The 15,235-nt window shown below is 37.5% G+C and overlaps 1 protein-coding gene across 1 annotated transcript in view; it reads right to left on the bottom strand.

Annotated features, from left to right (window-relative positions):
- Window positions 1–1,662: 1,662 nt before the first annotated feature.
- Window positions 1,663–15,235, bottom strand: part of pot1 (protection of telomeres 1 homolog) — a 299,294-nt gene continuing 285,721 nt past the window's right edge. The window contains exon 21 of the mRNA XM_069903353.1: window positions 1,663–1,780. The gene's annotated coding sequence lies outside the window, so the exon portion shown is untranslated. The remainder of the gene's footprint in view (window positions 1,781–15,235) is intronic.

The raw sequence follows: 15,235 nt of genomic DNA, 5'->3' as shown, positions 1-15,235 counted from the left end.
CACTTCAGAACACAGGGTGACCTTTATCTTGCAAACCAGATCAGCTGCTAAGTAACATGGTCTTGAGGTTTGTACATGAGTCCTTATTTTATTGCAATTTTACCATTTTTATTATCCTGCTTCAGTACATTATAGCCATCAGCCCACAATTGATAGATAACATCGAATTGTTCCTCTCACATCGAGTTCCTTTCATAACAGCTAAATAATAGCAGGAGTTGAACTATCTTCCTGTGAGTTCTGTCCTATTATTGTCATTGGAGAAAGACTCTGACCCTATTCAATTGTAAATTAAGGTAAATTACATTCCCTCCAATTTATTGGCTTCTCTCATTTCCATTTACTTTGTTTCTTCCCTTCATCCTGGGTGGTATTTGAGATCTCACAGTCCTATATATATTTGACCCAGATTTTACATTCTCATAGCTCTTTCTAACAACACAGACCTCCAGGAGTTTCCCTTTTGTAGAGTTTGAACTCAGCTGCCTGAGTTGATTGAGTCTCAATTAAGCTGGTGATACCCAAGGTCTCCTCTCACAAAATAGCTGGACCCTGGTTCCTATGTTAATACGATATATAAAAAAGGGTATAATTTGGTACCTTGTAAATCCCCTGTTGGTATGTTCTCAGCTCTGTGTTGAAGGTTTGGATGCCGATCTTTCTCCCATTCCTGGCCGGCTGTTATTTTTGGTTTTCTTTTCCACTGTTATTTAGTTTACAGTGTCATCTATAATAATTCTGAGCGAACATGAAGACGTTCCTATTTCCTATATCAGAAAGGACAGTAACCTGAGGATAGAATTGAAGGGTTTGTTAGAATGATTAAATGGGGGTGGGGGAGGGGGACATGATGAAATGTTGCCCTATTCAGACCTGAAACTCACTGATGTAGGTAGAAACCCCATGTATATAACATGGATGTGCAGATGAGCAGCTGAGACCATCAGAGCTACAGACTTCATTTTGGAAGACTGCATTAGGAGGGTTAGTTTTTTTCATTGACCTGCATATCTGCATGGCCTCCTTTCAGTATTGTAAGTTTCCAACTTCCCCCCCTATGGAATCAAAGGGGAGTACTAGAGAGAGAGAGAGAGAGAGAGAGAGAGTGAGAGAGAGAGAGAGAGAGAGAGAGAGAGAGAGAGAGAGAGAAGCAGTCAAATCATAATTCTAACTGATTATGGATAATCCAGTTAAAAGCATGAGGTCTGCCCAGAGGTTCAGCACGATTTTGATGGACCAAAGGGCCTGCTTCTGTGCTATAGTATTCTATGAATCTATTGTCAGCACAGACTTCTGGGCTGGCCTCATATGAGAAGGCACAATGGTACAAACATTAGAATTGCTGCCACATAACTCCAGCAACCAGGGTTCTGTCCTCGGGCTCTCAGTAACTGCAAGGGCTTGTTCTAGATCTCCATATCCCAAATACATGCAAGTTTGGTAGGTTATTTGGTGACTGTAAATTGCCTCAGTGTGGATTTGGAAGGAGATGATTGGGAGTTTCTGTGCCGTATGGTAATATAATCGGAATAAAAAACTTAATTTATACAGTTCTTTTTCTGTTTACAGGCAACTTTATTTAAAGCTCCATTCTAGAAGGTCTCCAACAAGCCACCGGACACCACATATGCCCTCTCCAGGGAAGACATCTCGACAGCCCACTTCTAGGACTTGCTGAGGGCTATCTTGGGCAGTCCCAGGAGTAGAATGAAGCGGAGGATCCCTCACCAGCTCCTCCCTCCCAACACAAGCTGCCTAAAGATCAGGATCGTGGGTGGAGCTGTGGTGCAAACAGAGAGTGAGCATCAATTCCTTCAGATACTTAAAGAAGGGCTGCAACCACTTGCACTCCAGATACACAAGAAACCAAGACATGTGCTGCTCTTAATGATGATAGAGAGTCTCTAAGTGCTTTACCGCAGATAAAAGACCGAAATGTAGCCACATATATATTATAGGAAACAAGGCAACTAAAATGTCCACACAAACAGATCTCAATGGTCAATAATGAACTGATAATCTCTTGTTAAGTGATTTGACCAGAACATTAATCATCGACCCCTTGAGTTAATGGCCATGCAATGGTTCATGATCAGTGACCAACTGAGGCTTTGGAAAAATTGTTCAGAAGATGGACACTTCAAATGACCTAATAGCTCTTTACAGAAACTACCAAAGCTAATTGAACAACTCCTTATCTGTTCACCCCTGGGCTGGCAGTAAGAGCCCTCCCAGTCAGATCCTTCTTGTTCAACCAGAACATCGCTCTCCGTGCGTGATATCCTCAAGATAACTATGGCGGAATGGAGACTTGTCATCCATCTCTTTGCTGAATGAAGACTCACAAAGATCACATGGAGAAAGATGGAAGGTTCCTTATTCACGGTTCATATCCCAGTGGCAGCAAGACAGAGGAACTCTCTGATCTATGGGTGTTTCATTGATTTTTATTCTCTCTGTATTGCACAGTTGGTTACCATTTCTTTTTTTTAAAAATATGTTTACTTTGAGTACCATTGTTTTTGCATGATCAGTAAGTGGTCATTCTGTCTTGCCGCAGCTAAAAGTATCTCAGGGTTGTATGTGATGCCATGTATGTACTCTGACAAGAAATCTGAAATCAGAAATATCCATCTTCCAGACTCCTTCCCTGATTTGGAATGTCGACTCCATTTGTCTTTCCACAGATGTGGCATGGTTAGCGCTATGCCTTCACAGCACCAGTGATCAAGCCCGGGGTTCGAATCCCGCGCTGTCTGTAAGGAGTTTGTATATTCTCCCCATGTCTGCGTGGGTTTTTCCCAGGGGAGGCTCCAATTTCCTCCCACCCTTCAAAACGTACCTGGGGTGTAGGTTAATGGGTGTAAATTGGGTGGCACGGAGTCGTGTGGTGAAATGGTCTGTTACCATGTTGTATGTCTAAATCTAAATATTAAAAATGAAAGATGCACGCTGACCTGTTGAGTATTTCTAGCATTTTCTGTTTTGCTTTTAGTATTTATTTTTATTTAGACATACAGCACGGTAACAGGCCATTTCGGTCCACGAATCTGTGCCGCTGATCTACCCTCAATTAACCTACTCCCCAGGTAGGGGAACAGTGGGAGGAAACTGGATCCCCCAGGGAAAGCCCACGCAGAAACAGGGAGAATGTACAAACTCCTCACAGTCAGTGTAGGATTCGAACTCCTGTCCGGTCCCAATCGCCGGCACTGTAAAGGCATTGTGCTTTCCAACATCTTTTTCATATTTTAAAATAAAATGTCTGCTTTAAATGTGGTGCCTGCCCCCTTGCTTCACTGAAAAGCTCCATCAGTTTGAAACTCTTTTCTTTTAATATACTATGTCCCGACCATTGCTTGAATTTTCCAGAAATTGAACAGAAAGCAGCATCAGAATAAGGCAAAGAAATCATCTTACATCAATAATGTAAGTGAACTTCTCTGCACAGATGGTCCAGTGGGTCCATTTACACAAACAAGCACCCAAAGAGATACAATTGAATGACAGTTTGGATAATACGCCTCAGCAAATCTTACAGGGCCATGGTTGGCTTCACCCTGCATTGACAGATGAATTTAAGTAAATGTGACATGTAAATGTCCCTCATAAATAAAACAATAAATAAAGCATTATGATCAATATTTGAGGTGATTTTTACTTTTGTAAAACCCTGCTATTTAATTGGATTTTTACTTCCTCAGTATCTTTAAGATATGTTGAAGATGTATTGTGAAACAATGGAGCCACACTGAAAGGGATCTGTCACGATGTTCAGGTTTCCAGCATGGCATGCCATGAACAGTTTAAAAGAATGAAGAAATTGTGGATCTAGTTGCCACCCAGCAGTTATTCTGTTGCCCTCTGTTTTGTGGGACTTACCTGAAATCTAAAGGTAATGATCATCACCTTGCTCTCATTTATACTGAGCAAGGGTTCCAATTTTCCTAAACCTAAACCAATTTCTCTCAGCTGCCACTTAGAATTATTTAAAAAAAATTTAGACTGGAGTCTCTTAGTCACATGATTACTTGAGTCTGATTGCAAATGGCATAATCTGGATCAGCCATCCCCAATGGGACATTACAACTCTTCCCCACTCCCTTCTGCCCAGGAGCCACAGCACATTTAAGTAAAAGCATTTTCTTTCTTTTCACTTCGTATAACAATGCTTTTTTTAAAAAAATGATTTTCATGTTCAGTAGTCAGTATAAGAAACCAAAACTTGACTGCTTTACAGGGGAGGGGGCAGAGTCCTAAGGGGGCCAATATAAATGGCTGATTGGTGCCTTGAAATGATTAAGATCTACAATGTAACCCTGATTTTACACACCCCGATTTAACGCAAATTCAGATATAACACGATGAGTCATCGGACCTGCTGATCAGCCTGCGTTGTCCACCGGGCTCCTGAAGTACACCATCTGGCCCTTGGCTGCCGAAATCCAACACCTGGAGAGGCGCACACCAGCGGCCGTTGGACGAAGGTGAGAGCAGGGCTGGTCCACAGCAGTCGCAGTTGCAGTACAGTGGGTTGGTGTCCATGCACAGCACTGCCAGGCTGCATGCTAGCGGCATTGCGCTCTACTCCAGCGTGGTCAGTGAGTGGCCAGCTCCCTCAGCTTGTACAGCTGCCAAAGGTTCTGCACCTGGCTGATGCTAAGTTAATGCAGCTGGTGTGTGGCCAGGTAGGACAGGAATTCGGCTGAAATGGAGGTGAGGCAGGTTGAACAAGTCTATATATGTAAATAACCCTGATTTAGCGCGACCCTGCTTTTCTTGCAATGACTTTTTTTGGATTCAAATGATCGCGTTATAACGGGGTTTCACTGTATTGTGTTCTAATAGTCCAGGAGCTGCGAAAAAATATTTTTTGTTTGATTACCCTCACTGTATTAATGAAAAAAAATCATCCAGGAACTTCTAGCAGAAAATAAATGGTATTGCAAAAAAACCTGTCTGCGCTTTGTCCAGGGACATAAAATAGACATACATCGCTAGCTGGATTGCACCACTTCATGTTATCCTTAAAAAATGGCAGCTTGATGATAATCTCACTGTTATTTTTAAGAAATTGCTGTATTTGCATGCTAAATTTAAATTAAATGTGTCATATAAAATTAAGTCTTGTAATTATCAGTACAAGTCCTCTTTTAATGATGCGAACATCATTAATGCATTGCCAATCGACCTCTCCATGAGATGACATGTTATTGCAGTGATTTCTTGGCTATTATCCACAGATTACCTTTCACTATAAAAAAGAAAATGGTACGAGTTAAGATTAGAATAAAAGCTCTTCTAAATTTACATCTTCACTCTCGAAGGTTTCCATGATGTACATTGATTTTTCTATCTTGGATAATGTCATTATTTCTTCTTCTTCTTCTGTCAATTCCGATCTGGTAATGTGCCAAGCGATTAAGAAACAGCAATGGATTTGTTTCATGCTCAGTTTCCAGACAGTTAATTATGCCAGTCAAATAGTTTGAAAAAATTGTTCTGAAGAATTGTCATCAATGTGAAATTGTAACTCTGCTTTCCCTTGCTTCTTGACATGCTAATTATTTCCTCATATTCTATTTATTTTTAAAGAGTTTATAAGAGTGGGATTCGGATCTATATTTTAACCTTGTGTTTTCATCTCAGAAGGATAGAATTCATGCTGGAGTAATGTTCCACACATCTTCAAAATAGATGTTGACAGCCAGCACAACTGGCTCTTTAAGGGAATGAGCTGCGACGCAGTATATATATATCTATATGTTTTTGGGAGATAAATTGGGAAAGGTTTGTTAGAATAGGTTACATAAAACAGATCTTATTTAAAATACTGGAGTGCTCAAGACACTTCACTAAGCGATTGTGGTTTGCAAAAGGCAACAGATGAAAGAGTATGTCAGAGCTGCCGCTGTCTGGAAGAGAGCTTGCTGTTGTAAGAGGGTCATGTGGTTTTGCAAGCATAGAGAGTCAAACAGGGTTTCTCTCAGAGAGTCACAGAGAGAGACAGAGATTACTTGTACAGTGTTACAGCCAGCAGATAGCAGCTGGGACTGGAATAGGACAAGCTGGCAAGCTTATGGAAACCCAGTTGTAAGACGACCTGGTCAAAGCCCTTGTGGTTCAAGCAAGAGGAGATGACTGGATGTCTAATGTTTCACTGGAATAAGAGAAACAAAAAGGAACTCTGTGGTGACATGAAAGAAAGAGGTTATCATCTAGAGAACCCTGAAGGGGCAAGTTTCATCAGCAAGACTCTGAAGAGACTGATTAAAAAGGAACAACAAATCTCTCTCTGAAAACCAACAAGAACCTTTCTGAGCAGTAACTATTTACCTTTCAAGCACCAAAGCCTGGTGAACTTTATAAATGTTAAATTCTGTGCACAGTATAAGAATTGCCTGCAACCAGTGAACTTGAAGGAATGAGAAATGAGATTGGACTGTGAACCAAAGAACTTTTCTGAACTTACACACACATTGCATACACGTGTGCTTAGAATTAGAAGGGGGTTAAGTTAGGTTAAGTAAGTCAAAAGAGATAAGTTAAAGTTTGATTCTATTTTCATGTTTACAGATAATTAAAAGCAACTTTTGTTTAAGTAACCATTTGTCATGGTGAATATCTATTGCTGCTTGGTTTTGGAATCCTCTGGGCTCGTAACACCACACAAATCAAATTAAACTCAGGTTGTCGTCTTTTAGACCAGTGGTTTTCAAACCTTTTCTTTCCACTTAAATACCACCTTAAATAATCCCTATGTCATAAATGCTCTGTGATTAGTAAGGGATTACTTAAGGTGGTATGTGAGTGGAAAGAAAAAGTTTGAAAACCACTGTTTTAATCAGACCTAACTGACTCGTTATGTGCATGGTTTCATAACTCCAAAAGAAATAGGCCAATGACAATTTTTCTCAAGCAAAATATTTCAGTAGCAATTGGATCTAAACAAGTGGTCCTGAACTTTTTCTTCCCACTCAGATCCCACCTTAAATAAGCCTTTACTAATCACAGAGCACCTATGGCATAGGGATTACAAGGTGGGATGTGAGTGGAAAGAAAAAGTTTGAAAACCACTGTTTTAGACTTGAAGATTCTTGTTTTCTTGCAGTGGGACACTGGAAATTTTAATAACAGGAAATATAGCTTTCTTAGGTTAGAACAACTTATGATGGTTCCATCACCACTCTGGTAATTTTTATCATGGTATATTTATAAGGCTTTATGTCTCATAGAGTATTCAACCACATTTCATCAGAAAGTGGTTTTCATTCCTAATTCCACAAGATTTCAATTCTGGTTACACAATATGGTAGGGTCTGGGAAAGGCCATCCTGTGCAAATTAGTTTTTTTTAAGATCTTAATTCTCCATTTTCCATTTGCTGGAAATGACTGGATCTCACAGCATAGGCAGGTTGGTAAATCAGTCTGAGCAGATGTTGATGGGAGAGGTGCAAATTAAGCTTGACCCACAAAGATTTCAATAGGCTGTGTGGTACTAACATTAAAATTCAGTGGTTTTACTGGAGGCTATAATCAAAGGAAGTTACAGATCTGTGATGTTGCATCTATCGAAAGGATACTAAGACTGGTTTCCATCTGTTTATATGCGATGAATTCTCCCAAGACTTAGAAATAGCTGCTTTGCAATGACCATTATTTAATGATACTGTAAGTCTGCAATTTATATTATGGAACACATTGAAGTTGAAAAAAAACATGTTGTTATTTGCCAATTCTACTCTCTATATTCAATAAAAATAACATGAGCTAAATGGGGAGGTATTAATTGAGAGGGCCATTGACGTCATTTCTTAATTCAGTACAATCATGGCTTATTTGCATGAGCCTCAGCTCCATTTTCCTGACTTTTCCCCTTAACCCTTCATCACACTCTAAGTCAAACACATGTCTATTTTAACCATTCAGTGTAACAGCTTTTTCAACTATCATGAGATTCACCACCCACTAAGAATAAATTCCTCCCACTCCTCACCTTAAATGAGTGATTCCTTATTCTGAAATGTTGCCCCTTAATCACAGAAGCCTCCACTTTTCAAACCTCCTCAGGATCTTGAATGTTGACCTAAGATGACCACCTCTAAACCTCACAGAACATTGCCCAATCTGCTCAATCTTTCCTTATAAAATAATGCCTTCCATTTGGAGATCAACCTTGTGAACCTATTTCTGAATTTTTCCAATGTATGTGATTCTTTGCTTAAATATAACTACTGTACCAAATTTGATCTCACGGATACTATGTACAGTACATTTATACCAAGAGTACCCTATTTTTCCATTCCACCCTTTTGCAACATTGAAACAATATATTTTTTCCTACTATTCACCCTGTCCTTTGTGTTTACATCACTCTGATACAAACTTTGGAATATGGACACTAACATAATGAGCACCCAGAGGAGCTGGAGACTTGTATGACATTTCACAGACGTTATTGGAAAAAAAAACAGGATTAATGTGCCCTGGGGAAATATTATACCACTTTCATACTTTACAAGTTTACCTGCGGTAAAATCTAATTTACCAGATGTCACCGGCTACTGATCTGAGTCTGAGTGTGCCCTACTAAGGTGATTGGTACAAAGAAAATATGCATATTCCAAAGCATGTAGAAATTAGCACTGAAGATTAAAATGCTGGAGAGATGCATGCCTCCTGTCTGAAGAAAAAATTGAGAAAATAATTTATCAAATCAAGGTTAAAAAAAATACACTGATTTGCTTTATTCCTTATATTATAAGATTGATATCATTGCTATAATATTTAATTTTTTGTAAAATATTTTGGAATGCAGTGAGGTTTCATTCCAGTCAATACTTCCACAATAAGCCAAATCACGTTAGCTTTAATAAACTCAGCAATTTTAAACTTGGAACCTTTGTTCAGAACTTTCCGTCAAGTGTCTTTGTTGTCAGAACTAGCTTGTTTTCAAGCTAGTAATTTTGCAGATAAACCAATAAAACAAATGGAATACTCAAAATATGCATCAGGGCATAAAGTACTGAATGACCCAATAGTTTACTAAGAACTATTTTTTATTTTCATGGGTATAATGTGCTAAATTTAGCAAATATACTGAGGAGCAAAGGGAGAGTGAGATCTTTATGCTATGGATTTTATTTCTGTTATTTAACACTCAGCTTAGTGCATTGGTCAAGACCACAGTCCAAATATTTTTAGAAAGCATTTCTTGGTTTACTTTCTACCATTTTTCTAACAGTCCATTTCCATGTTGAAGTCACTTAGAGAACTGTACAGAAATGGAAAACAATTCAGTGATCTTCCCTTCATTCTGAAAACACTACTCAATTTATCAGTTTCCTGCTATTCCGCCCCCCCTCCCCCCCAAAGCACTGCATATTTCTCCTTCAAATTTTTTTATACATTTCCTTTTTGAAAGTTACTGTTGTAAGAACTTCCAACACCCTTCAGGCTGTGTTTGAGATCATTATAGCTCCATACATTAATTTTCAAATATTTTTATTGTTTTTAATAAAGAACATACAAACATAAAGGGTACAGTTCAGTGAGATAGTTTGGACATTTACACAAACTAAATAAGGCATTCCGTATATAACTAACATACATAAATAGTAAATTATATCCATAAATCATATTCTAAATAATGTATACCTAGGAAAAAAAACCTCTAATAATACAAAAAAGGAAAGAAGAAAATAATGGAGGAGAAAAACTCAAACCCCTTACCTAACCGCGTTGCCAGATGCTATATATGACTGGTATTAAAAGAAAAATGGTTAAAAATATATTAATATAAGGAACATTGAAAAGATACAGTTTAATTACACTGGACTAAAATTATAAATTAAGATAGTGAGTCATAAATGACCCCCATAACTTCTGGAATCCTATATCTGAATTATTAATTGAAAAACAAATTTTTTCCATGTTCAAACATAATATGATGCCATTCAACCACTGATCATCATTTAATTAAAAACGCATGCCTCGCCAAAAGAAATAGTGCTACTCTGAACCAGAGATAAAGAAGTATCATTCCCTCCTGTTGTGCCGAAGAGGACCACCAAAGGATTCAGTGTTAAATTTATATTGATCATTTTTGATAAAGTATGGAAATATTCTCTCCAGTATTTTTCTCATCCAGAAGATATGAATTAATGTTGCTTCTCCGCTCTTACACCTTTCATACCAGGGAGTCACATTGGAATAAAAGCGAGACAGTTTAGCCTTAGACAAATGCGCTCTATACATCACTTTGAATAGTAGTAGACAATGTCAAGTGCATAATGAAGAGCTATTAACCAGCTTAAGAATTGTGTCCCAATCCACATCCGATATAGTCAAATTTAAATCCTGTTCCCAAGCATTTTGGATTTTAACTAAACAAAGTCTGATTTAAACATAACAATTTATCTTAAATAATAGATATTAAATCTTTACAAGAAGGCATTAAGCTAAAACAAAAATCTCATCTACAAAATGATTCAGACTCTCTTGGAAAATTAGAAACGTGATTCAAGAAGATGGTGGACATGCAAATATCTGAAAAATTGAGATTTGGGCAAGTCACATATAGCAATAATCTGCTCAAATTATGCAAAATATCCATCAATGAACAGATCTTGAAGCTCTGAATATCCTCTTTAGGACTTGAAAGAGAAAAATGATGAAATGCCAAATGTTTTCTAAATAATGCCCAAATTCTCATAGAATATTTAACAATTGGATTATCTGTTAATTTAGTTGAGAATTAAAGAGAAGAGCCAGAAGTGCTAAATTAGAAAAATTTGGGGGTGGGGGGGGGATTCAGCTCCATTGATACCTTAAATGGGTGGTCAGAATGATTATGAAAGAAGGACCAAAATGTAAAACTTTGTATATTGACTGCCCAGTAAAGTTAGGCAGAGCCATTCCACCATCTTTCTTAGATCTCTGAAGAACTTTATTAAGGCTTACCCTTCCACATGCAAGATAATATGGCTGAATGAAGTAAGTCAAAAAATAAAAAATTTAGGCAAAATATTCATTTTAATAGAATTTATATGGCCAACTAGAGTTATAGACAAAGGTGACCATTGAGCCAGGGAATGTTTCACTTGCTTAAGCAGAGCAAAGATCATTCTCCTTAAAATGTTGCTTATAAATCTTTGTAATTATATTACCCAGGTAAGTAAATTGATTCTTGATAACCTTAAAAGGAGAACCATCAAACACTATTGGTGAAAACTTCAATGGAAGAAGTTTATATTTTATGCACAATTTATGACCTGAGAATTGATTAAATTGTGAAAGCACATACATCATATAGGGAAGGGAGGTGGTTGGATTCAAAATTTAAAGTAGGAGATCATCTGCGTAGAGAGAGATCTTATGTTCAATCCCTTTCTACTAAATCCCCAAGATGTCCTTGCACTTAAGAAAAGTAATTGCCAATGGATCAAATAATAAAGAGCTTAAAGGGCACCCTTGACAAGTACCATGTTGCAGGTTGAAAGGTTGAGATTGTTGTAAATAAGTAAGAATTGTGGCAGAGGGTTATGAATACAATAGTTTAACCCATGTAATAATATCAGAACTACAATTGAATTTTTGAAGGGTTGTAAACAAGTATGTCCATTCTATCTGATCAAAAACTCTTTCAGCATCCTACAAAAGAATACACTCAGGAGTTTTCCTGGTGGCCAAATACATAATATTCATTAAGGGACGTACGTATATTAAAATAGGAATATCAGTTTTTAATAAACCCTGTTTGATCTTCAGAAATAACTGAAGGTAAAATGTTTTCCATCCTATTTGCTAAAATTTTAACCAAGATTTTACCATCGACATTCAATAGGAAGATCAATATAAGAGGCACATTCATTTTTGTCTTAACTTTTCTTCATAATTAAAGATCTGCAAGTCTCATGAAATGAGTCTGGAATTTTACCCTCTTCAAACATATTAGCAAACACCACCTTTGGGTATGGTGTGAGCGTTGAAAAAATGATTTGAAACATTCCACTGGGAACCCATCAGCTCCAGGGGCCTTTCTGGATTGTAATGAGGAAATAGCTGTCACTATTTTCTCTTGCAAAATAGATTCATCCAATTTGATTTGACTGTAAAGAAATCTTGGGGCTATTCAATCGATCTAAGAAATCTTTCATAAAATTGCTGTCATTCATACATTTGGAAGAATATAGCTTGAGTACAGTCTTTTAAATGTACCATTTATCTCCAAATGATCTAGAGTCATAGTACTATTATCTTTACAAACTTTTATAATGTGTCATTTAGCACCAAATCCTTTCAATTGGTTGGCCAAAAACTTAACAGATTTATCACCATGAATGTAAAATTGACTTTTAGATTTCAAAAGCTGACATTCGGCTAGTATGTTGAGAGAAAATCAAATTTAGTTGTAATCCATTTCTTTATAAACATGAGTTTTTAGTTTGAACGCATTGTTGATCTAACTGTTTAATTTATTTAATTAACTCAGATCTTTCTTTATTAGTCTTCCTTTTTTATTAACATATTCCTTTTGACAGTAATGTTAGCTTTCTTCTTGGTTCTATTTCTTAAATTTCATTTTCAATATCTGCTATAATTTGTTACACAAATTGTGATGTAAACACCTGTGTTCATCAAAATACCAAGTAAAGGTACACAGAATAAAACATATATATTGGTTGGGATTCTAGTAAATTTATAGCATTTACTCCATGAATTTGAAAACTCAGCATTTCCTGAAAGATCTGTCTTGAGAAAATGCAACGTGGGAAAATGCAACGTGGGAACAAGAACCATAGACATTAGATGGTGACTTCTATGCAGCTCCATATTTGGAAAGGATGCCATCATCCCACGCTTTATGCAGCATCTAAGGTTGTAATTACAAATCTGAACAAATTGAGCCTACTGTGTTGAACAATATTAGTTCTGCTAACATCACTGTTTCCTTAAGTGCTCTTAACCTTCAAAGATCAAGAGTTTTGAAACAGAAATTAGACCTAATGAAATTGAAATACATCACCATCAAACAACTATGCAGTGAGAAATAATGATTATACATTGATTAACTAATTGAAACTGTCATTGGTATTTCTGAAACATACTCAGAGATTGGGGATGTATTCTTGCATCAGGGTGTGCTCAGTCAGCTATTGGTCTTGACAGTGAGACAAAGAAAAACAAATATGTACACATACAAAAAAAATGAAACTCTAACATCTTCAATGTTTCACCTTGAGAATTATTTTTACTTGTGTGTGTTTTTTTTTATCATTAATTCCAAAGAGAGTATCAGCAAACAGCCAGTCTGATCATTAGCTCTCTCCGATTGTCAACGTAGTGAGTTGTGTTGAAATGGGTGGAAGGGGAACTGTGGTTATGGAAGCAATGTTTAAGACCAAAGATCCAGAATTAGACTGGGACATCTTTGGTAATAAATGGCTCCGTCAACCTAGTCCAGAGCCAGACTGCTATTATGTGTAGTCAAAGTAATTTGCATATATTAAGGCACTCAAACAAACCCCTACAGTTCCTACCATGCTCCACAATCAGCGTTGAAGGTAGTTTAGATGTCTAACAGTTTTGAGGCTGGTATACTCTCAGTGATGACAATCTTAATGCACAAAGGGAACATTGTTTCTTTAAACTTGTACTTGCACAATAAAAGTAATTGCCTCAGGATAAAGCGTTGCCAGCCAGTGCCAGTTTCTTCCTGGTGAATGAGAGAAAACCAAGGTGTGCAGAATGGGCGAATGATAGATATTTGCCCTTGATCAATTTGTTCATTCCCTCTTCCCAGCTGCAACGAAATGCTCATTTTTATTGGTGGTCATTGCTTTTGTTCCTGTGATGAGTCTCCTGAAAACGTAGGTGCTGAGGACGATGGTAGTGATGAGAAAGGGAATTTCAGAGCAGCTGATGGCATGATCCAGGTTTAATACAGTGAAGAGGCAAATGCTGGAGGGTGAAGTAGGAGGTGATCTCTGGTTGGTACACAAGTGGGAGTGAGGCATTTGGGCCCCTTCCTGTGCCATTCAATATGACCATGGCTGATCTTTTACCTCAGCGTCAATTTCCTGCACTAATCACATCATCTAAAAATTCTATTGTTGCCTGTCTTGTAGAGTTTCTTGTGTGCAGGGAGGAGTGGGTGAGATCTCACTAGTTATCACAAGCAAGTACATACAGACTGCCCACACACTCAGCCCCTCCTGTTACTGCTCCAACATTTCTGATCTCCACCCAGGACGCAATCATAGGTTCGCAGCACACCATATAATCATCAGGTTTCTGAATTAGGACCATCACATACCCACTTCATCAGGCTTTCCGCACAGCTGATCTTACGACTTTTTACACCTCCCTGCTAACAGGAACACTGTGGTGTCAGGATGTCTTTCTATGTGCGGACTCAGAGAATTCAGCCCAACGTGTCTACGGTAGAATTCTGAAAGACCCTCATCCTCTCTCCCCATCTCTTTCATCATGGCCTAATATCATTTCTTCCTTTTCACATTTGCATCCAATTTCCTTTAGAAAGTTTTGATGACATTGAATTCTACATCGTCCATCTTGATTAAATGGAAAGATAATACTCCACTTACATGTGCACAATGGTTAAGGGATATTCTGTCTCGTTCATACTTGGAAGAAAATTAAATTTCAAATGATATGGCATGTGCTCTTGGACTACAACCATAATCTTAAGATTTAGTGTTGTCCTCCTCTAAGACCTGGTTTTATGAATGCTAATCTTCAACCTTGCTTAGGGGAAGGGGGCTTTGATATTTTTTCTCTTTTTTTAAAATCTTTTCTTGTTTCTTTTTTGTTATGTACTATTTTAGTGTGCTTTGGAACTTGAAATCATTATTTTAACTTTTTTTCTGATCTTGTACCATACTTCATAATTGTATTGTAAAATAACAATAAAATGTTTTAAAAAGACCCACCTAAAATCATTCCCCTCATTTCCCCTTTGGCTTTTTTTCTGACAGTTGGTTCCAGTTTTGTCTCCTGCCACCAGAGGCAATGTGTCCCTTACAATTTCATCAGAACATCTCAAAATATTGAACACGATTAAATTGTTTTTTTTCCAAAACAGTATCAAATGCAATGCTCTCAATAGTTGGTAATGCCAGCCCAGGGAAACAAATCCCATTGCCCTTGATCACGTCAAGGTCAATATATTAAAACATGTCCAAGTATTTTTTTAAATCAAAGTAAGGATTT

The sequence above is a fragment of the Narcine bancroftii genome, chromosome 11 (genome assembly GCF_036971445.1).
Source record: "Narcine bancroftii isolate sNarBan1 chromosome 11, sNarBan1.hap1, whole genome shotgun sequence".
Classification (NCBI taxonomy): domain Eukaryota; kingdom Metazoa; phylum Chordata; class Chondrichthyes; order Torpediniformes; family Narcinidae; genus Narcine; species Narcine bancroftii.
The sequence above is the reverse complement of the archived record's forward strand: the minus strand, read 5'-3'. Positions and strand labels throughout refer to the sequence as shown.